The sequence below is a fragment of the Lissotriton vulgaris genome, unplaced genomic scaffold (assembly GCF_964263255.1).
Source record: "Lissotriton vulgaris unplaced genomic scaffold, aLisVul1.2 SCAFFOLD_1893, whole genome shotgun sequence".
NCBI classification, from domain to species: Eukaryota; Metazoa; Chordata; class Amphibia; order Caudata; family Salamandridae; genus Lissotriton; species Lissotriton vulgaris.
The window spans coordinates 207,715-215,361 of NW_028250702.1; the positions used below are offsets into that span (position 1 = coordinate 207,715).

At 46.4% G+C, this 7,647-nt stretch overlaps 1 pseudogene; it reads left to right on the forward strand.

The window, feature by feature from the left end:
* The first annotated feature begins 3,645 nt into the window (after positions 1-3,645).
* On the forward strand, positions 3,646-5,399 carry LOC147663159 (E3 SUMO-protein ligase KIAA1586-like; annotated as a pseudogene).
* The last annotated feature ends 2,248 nt before the right edge of the window (positions 5,400-7,647 follow it).

A 7,647-nucleotide genomic window follows, 5' to 3' on the forward strand; every position in this document is an offset into this window, starting at 1 on the left:
CTCCACACCACTGGATTCAAGCAAGCCAGGCTGAAGACAGCTGGAATGCCAGAAACCGGTCCTCGGAAGCTAGTTTCCGATCCAGGGAAGGCATGGCTTGGCAGTTCGGGCTGGACTGTTCCCATGAGGCACAGGGTCAGACTGATTTGCATATGGCCATGTCTGAACTGGGGTGGTGTGGAGTGCAAAAAAACGATGGACTTAGGCCCAGATTTCTGTACTGGGGTGAATGTATGACATTGTTCTGCATTCTGTCCATCTACTGTGGTTTTTGCAGTAGAATTGGTGAGGGCCTGAATATGTGCAGGAGAGGCGAGGGGCCTGTGTCTGTGCTGGAGGGGGGGGGGTGGTGAGGGCCTCTGTCTGTACCGGAGAGGTGGTGAGGGCCTGTTTCTGTGCTGTAGAGGTGGCGAGGGCCTGTATCTGTGCTGGAGAGCTGGCGCGGGCCTGTGTCTGTGCTGGAGGGGTGGGGAGGGCCTGTGTCTGTGCTGGAGGGGTGGGGAGGGCCTGTGTCTGTGCTGTATCGGTGGTGTGAGCCTGTATCTGTGCTGTATCGGTGGTGAGGGCCTGTGTCCGTGCTGGAGGGGTGGTGGGGGCCTGTATCTGTGCTGTAGAGGTGGTGGTGGCCTGCATCTGTTCTGTAGACGCGGTGGGGCCCTGCATCTGTGCTGTAGAGGTGGTGGGGGCCGGTATCTGTGCTGTAGAGGTGGTGGGGGCCTACCTCTGTGCTGGAGAGGTGTTGGGGGATTGGATATGTGCGGGAGGGGGGATGGGGGCCTGTGTCTGTGCTGGAGGGGTGGGGAGGGCCTGTGTCTGAGCTGTATCGGTGGTGAGAGCCTGTATCTGTGCTGTATCGGTGGTGAGGGCCTGTGTCCGTTCTGGAGGGGTGGTGGGGGCCTGTATCTGTGCTGTAGAGGTGGTGGTGGACTGCATCTGTGCTGTAGAGGTGGTGGGGGCCTGTATCTGTGCTGTAGAGGTGGTGGGGGCCTACCTCTGTGCTGGAGAGGTGGTGGGGACTGGATATGTGCGGGAGGGGGAATGGGGGCCTGTGTCTGTGCTGTAGAATTGGTGAGGGCCTGGATATGTACAGGAGAGGGGAGGGGGCCTGTGTCTGTGCTGGTGGGGGTGGTGAGGGCCTGTGTCTGTACTGGAAAGGTGGTGAGGGCCTGTATCTGTGATGTAGAGGTGGTGACGGCCTGTATCTGTGCTGTATCGGTGGCGAGGGCCTGTATCTGTGCTGGAGAGGTGGCGAGGGCCTGTGTCTGTGCTGGAGAGGTGGGGAGGGCCTGTGTCTGTGCTGGAGAGGTGGGGAGGGCCTGTGTCTGTGCTGGAAGGGTGGGGAGAGCCGGTTTTTGTGCTGTATCGTTGGTGAGGGCCTGTATCTGTGCTGTATCGGTGGTGAGGGCCTGTATATGTGCTGGAGAGGTGGTGAGGGCCTGTGTCTGTGCTGGAGAGGTGGTGAGGGCCTGTATCTGTGCTGGAGAGGTGGCGAGGGCCTGTGTCTGTACTGGAGAAGTACGCAATGTTCTGATTTGTTACCTTTGCCTCAAATTGTAAAGTGCTCTGGTATCCTTCGGGATCAAGTTTGCGCTATTTAAAACTTTATAAATTAATTTTTAAAAAAATCCTGTGAGCAGCAGTTCACCCTAACATGGCCATATATCCTGCTCAGTTTATCAAGAGGGCAGCTCCCAGGCAGTTGGAGAGCTGAAGGCCACGAGCATCCATCATTGTTATTTTGCTGAGAGGGCACAAATAGCCGTCGGATTGCCCTGTAGTTTTTCGAATTTGATGTCCTCTCTGAGCCATGTCTGGCAGTAAAAGGGGGTTTTAGCATTGTACAAACGTCAGCAAAACTCAGAACTTAGATCAAGGTTTATGTTGAGCCAGAGATTCCCTGTATATTTCCCAAAGATTTCTTAATGCTTACATTTAATGGCGCACATTCCAGCGCGCCCATTCCTGGCAACCCAGATGGTAATTATGACGTTTTTGCTTTCCAGTCTGCCATTGGCATGGTTAGGTGTCTGCCTGTCATAACAGCCATGCTTGTTGGATAGCCCTGTGTGCCTGTGACATTCAAGTGCTTCGTGTACTCTGGGGATCAAGGGCAAGTAACCTGTCCTGTGAAAAGTAGGGAGAGATTTCTCCCCATATCTTGCCATATAAGGTTGATCTTTCCTATATCAAATAACCATCAAACGTTAGAGTGCTGCCACAAATTATGTTCCCTTTTGCAGAGCTGGTAGGCTTGCTAGTTAGCACCCCTAAGGCTCTCCATGATTCAGAGTAAGGTCCGATGACTATCGTGTAGTGAACATGCCCCTCTGAAAAAGACTGTTGCAGAAATTTCCGTAAATCCTTCAGCTTCGAGTTGGTAAGATATTAAATTGTGTACCACTGTTTTCACAACTGAAACTTTTTCTATTTTGTAAGAAATATGAAATGTCCATTCACTACACTTTCTACTGAAGTGTTCATGAGAGTCTGACCTGGCTAAGGCATTTTGTTCTGGTTCAGACTCTTGCCCACAGCAGCGTTCCACCATCATAGCTGAAGAAAGGAATGGATTTGCTGATGTTGCTTCAAGCGACATCTCCTTCCAAGGTGTTCTGGCTGCAGACCACCTGAGACACATCTTTAGGTTCTGAGGTCGTAGAGTTAATCCAGAGAGCTGTGGTGGATGCAATGTGGCAGATGGATGTCAGTGCCTCAGGATATTCATTATACTGTGCAGTGATATACAAATATGCATTGTGAGGTAGGAAGAGAGCAGTGCCTACGGGTACTCTTTATTCCATGCAGTGACGCAGTATGATGGCAGTGCCTCTGGATATTATTTATTCCATGCAGTGATGCAGTAGTCTATTCTTGCTTTGTGGGTTTGTTCTGTGGGTTTAGTATTGTTTGTGTTCTGGGGTAGCATGCCACTCGCCGAAAAAGCAATTCAACACCTTGGGGGTAGCAAGTGCTATATAAATGCATACCTTTTCCCTCCTCTATCCCTCCACTACCCTTCTCAATCCAAATGACTAATACATCCACCACTCAAATTACTTTCATATTTCACTATACTAATTTGCCACTAATCCTTTATGGATTTCGTAGTAGCATGCTACTCGCCGAAAAAGCGATGCAACGCCTCATCAGGGGTAGTAAGTGTGACATAAATCAAAATACTATACATCGGGCCTTAGCAGGCAGTGTGTACCGGCATCCATGTGTGAGGCAGCGAACAAGTCCAGTGTATGCAAATCAGGAAGGAGTAAGTAGACTGGAGTACAGTACATACAGATGAACCAGTGCCATCTTAAGGACTTTTGGAGACCCGGGGAAGACGTATTTTGGGATCTCCAGATCAGGAAAACCTTACAACTTCACTGCACAATGAGAGATACTTTCAGGAACAGCACAAAATGAAGAGTAACATCTGCCTGCCAAATGGCACTTCAATTAAACATTGTCGATCACTGGCGTAAACTATTAAATTTTTGTTGCAGATAACAGGCTCAATATTCTATTTTCGTGAAGGAAGGCCTTATCACCTGGAAACCAAAATCAGCAGAGGAAACCAGCAGAGCAAGATTTTCTTTTCTTTTTCAGATATACCAGTCCAGCCTCCAAGAAGGAAGTTCTACATTCACCATGGCTACTAGTAGCTTATCTGCTTCTGCTCTGAAGCGCATGTCTATGCAGTCTTCAATGATTGACTTCCTACCATCACTGAAGCGCCAGCGTGTTACAGGGGAGTCTTGTCCAGTGCAACCAACTAGTGATGAAGCTAGTAAAACTCAGCAAGAGTCTGACAGGGACAGTCCACCATTAGAAGAACTTTATCGTGTGCCAGAGAAAGAAACTGTCAAACTCCCTGACTGCTGGAACACTAAACAGTGGTATCATATTCAGGAGGAATATAAATGGTTGTATCTTAAGTCAGGCAATATTGGATGTTCTTCCTGTAAACGGGCTAAATCAACAGGTCTTTCAGTGCACAATAACATCCAAGGCATGCGCGTAAGTAAAGTGTGGGCAGATGGCGAGGTTGGTCCTTCCGGTGACGGAAAAGCTTGCAGGCACAAACAGCTCAGGAAGAAGATTATGAAGCATAAGGCGAGCGCTGGTCACTTGGCAGCTGAGGACATTCTTACAGCTCAGCAGAAAAATACATTCTAGGTGGCAGTACACGAATGTAATGCAAAACACATAGAGAGCACAAGCAGGGTATTTGACACTGCCTACTACTTGGCAAAAAAGATCGCCCTTTCACTGACCACCCTGATCTAATTCTCCTTCAGGCAAAGAATGGCAGCGCAATGGGACGTGTTTTGCACAGCAATGTGACTGCAACTGAAATAATAAAACACATTGCATTGGAAATGCAACAAAGATTGGTCTGTTATATCAGACAACACAAACCAAAGATCACAGTATTAATTGATGAGAGCACTTCTATTAGCAATGCTTCTACCTTGATCATCTACCTCCGTGGCATTTTTGGAAATGAAAGTACCCCAGTGACCATCTATTTCGGCCTCCTGGAGCTGGCAGAAACTAATGCTATTGGCGTAAAGACCGTTCTCCTAAGCTACTTTGAAAAAGTTGGACTCACAAAAAGTCTGCTTCATGATATCTTGATTGCGGTATGTACTGATGGAGCAGCAGTTATGTTTGGTAAAAAAGGAGGAGTAGTAGCATTGTTGAAATCAAAATTCCCAAATCTTGTACTGACATGGCAATGTTTGGCTCACAGACTAGAACTTGCTGTGGAAGATACAGTTGATGAGGTTGCAGGGGTCAATCACTTCAAGATTTTCATGGACTCATTGTATGCCACATACAGCATGTCACCAAAAAACCAGAGAGAGCTAAATCTGGCCGCCAGCGTGCTATGTGTACAGCTTCGGAAGATAGGGAAAATGCTTGATACTAGATGGGTAGCATCCAGTTACAGATCTGTGAAAGCTGTTTAGAACTGCTTCCCTGCCTTGTGCAAACATTTTGAGAATGCTTCTAAAGACCCATCCAGACCCATAAGAGACCGGAGTAAGTATGAAGGTCTCTTGAAGAAGCTTACATCCTATTCCTTTATCAGAGATTTGGGGGTAATGTGTGATGCACTTCAAGAGCTCAAAGACTTATCACCCTCCTTACAGAGGAGAGATATTACAATTGTTAATGCCCACAGACTTTTGGTTAGTCAAGTACGCATATTTATAGCAATGATGTACTCCCCAGGGGAGTTTGCTTCTGCGGCTCAGAGAGCAGTGGACGAGGGCAAATTCAAGAATGTTCATCTTTCCCATGGTAGAAGTAACTCTGTTGCCGTTAATCAAAATCAGTTTTACCAAAGTCTGTCTGTAAATATAAATAAACGATGTGCCCCGGATTCTGAGAAATAACTTATAGCCAGATTCAGTGTGCTAGATGCAGGCAACTTGCCTTCTGGTGATGAATGCATTCTTTATGGGGAAACAGATATCCAGAAACTGTGGGGCATATTACCAAGGGCTAGTATCGCCGCTTTCTCGGCGAATTGTGCCGAGAAAGCGGCGATACAGCTAGAGCCCTATTACCAAGGGCACTTTAAAGCCTGGGCCGAGCCCACTTTGAATGTCGGCGATAAACATTGCTAATGACATGCAAAGTGAGCGTTCCCACGTCCAACCACAGGTAAAATGTGGTTGGAGGTGGGAACACCCTATTACCAAGGCAGGCGTTGGGAGACAAAAACCTGCGATAAACTCATTTATTGCAGGTCTCCGAACGCCTGCTCCGACCAGGCGTTAGGCATTGTTAACATGGGGGTGTGGATCATAAAGCTGAATCCACCCCCCCCCCATATTATCAAGGCCCACATTAGCGCATGAAAACAATGTTTGTTTTCATGCGCTAATTTGCCATATCGCCGACTATCGCCGGATTTCTAATCGCCTGCCTGATGCGCATTGATAATTGCGCGCTAATTAGGCGATGAAATCCGGCGATAGCCGGCGATACGGAGATGTGCGTAACGCACACCTCGGTAATATGCCCCTTTGTTCAGAGTTTCAGATGCCAGCAAGAGATACCATCCAAGCTTTTAGACTTTTCAAAGATTTTGGTGGAAAGAAAACCCCTGAAGCATTAAAAAAGTTAGTAGTTTGCATGGAAACCCTGCCAGCAAGTAATGCGGATTGCGAGAGAGGTTTCAGCGCAATGAACTTAATTGCTTGTCCAACAAGGGCCTCTCTTCTTGTAGAGACCATTTCTTCATGCCTATGGGTAAAACTCAATGGTCCTCCATTTGAAACATTTGACGCAAAGCTGTATGTAAAGAGTTGGCTTGCAAAAGGTAGAAGGTCTGCTGAAGAAAATTGTTGTGAGAAACCCCAGCAAAATAAACACACTGAATATCTTCAAGGGTTTTGGGGAATCCTGCAATAGATTTCTAAGTAATATAAATAATTTTTACATGTTTTTTTAAAGTGTTTGGTATTTTTATGGCTTATACTTAATAAATATACTTTTTTGCCTATTTTATTATCCTTTGCTGGATGCGACTTCATGATTTTCTTAAGCCACAATGCTAGTTATCTTGATTTAGACCACGCCCCTAATCGGATAGGCCACACCCCTTTAAGAGATTAACCACGCCCCTTTTAGAGTACCCCCAGGTTTTTTCCCCACTTAAAGCCCTGCTTTTATCTCTAGATTCCTGGACACAGCTGGCCCTCAACTCCTCTTAAGGGATGAAGCAAGATAGCAGGAATAAGGAGGAAACCCTTCCAAAATTGGTGAGGTTTTCTCCACTATGAAAAATGTTTTCTGGTAAATAAATATGAAAAAATATTTAGAAATGCAAGTGCATTTTAGCATTCCATTTCTGCATATGGATACGTGCTTCTATTCCATTTGTGAAAATAATTACCCAGGCGAGTACTCCTATTGTTTGAGAATTCCAGAATGCTGGAAATGTATCTAAATCGTAGATATAAGGTTGGCTAGTAAATAAGATATGATAGTTCATAGGCTACTTACTTTCAATAAGCTGTGAAAGTATATTTTCTACTTTCCCTTTGAACAGAGCTAGGGGCATATCATCAAGGAGAGGCGATAAAATTATCGCCGCTTTAGCTTCCGTTTTCGGGCGAAAAGCAGCCATAATTTTATCGCCTTATCAGCAAAGACACGCTTCCGTGCGTTTTGCTGACTTTATGTCCGTTACATCAACGCCCAGCTTTGCATCGCTAATGAGACTCAAAGCGGGCGTAACACAAAGAAATTACCAGGAAAATGTCGCTAAGTGACATTACTCCTATTAACAATCTGCAAGCTAACCTGTGCAGCGATGATAAAAGGAGCGCAAACGCGCTTATCGCAGGTTTCTTTTACGCCTGCTTTTCTTTTGACTAAACCATGTTAGCCTATGGGTGGTGGATTATAGGGCTGAGACCACCCAGCCCTATCAACAAGGTATCGCCGGTCACTGTGCGTTTATCGCTGAATTTCCAGCGATAATTGCACCTTTTTGCAACTATTTCAGGTTTATATATCGCATCCGAGATAAGCGTTGCTGATAGCACGCTATTTCGGCGATATAAACCAGCGATAGCCGGCGATAATTATCCTCTCGCTAAGCGGGCTTAGCGATAATTATCGCCGGCTGTT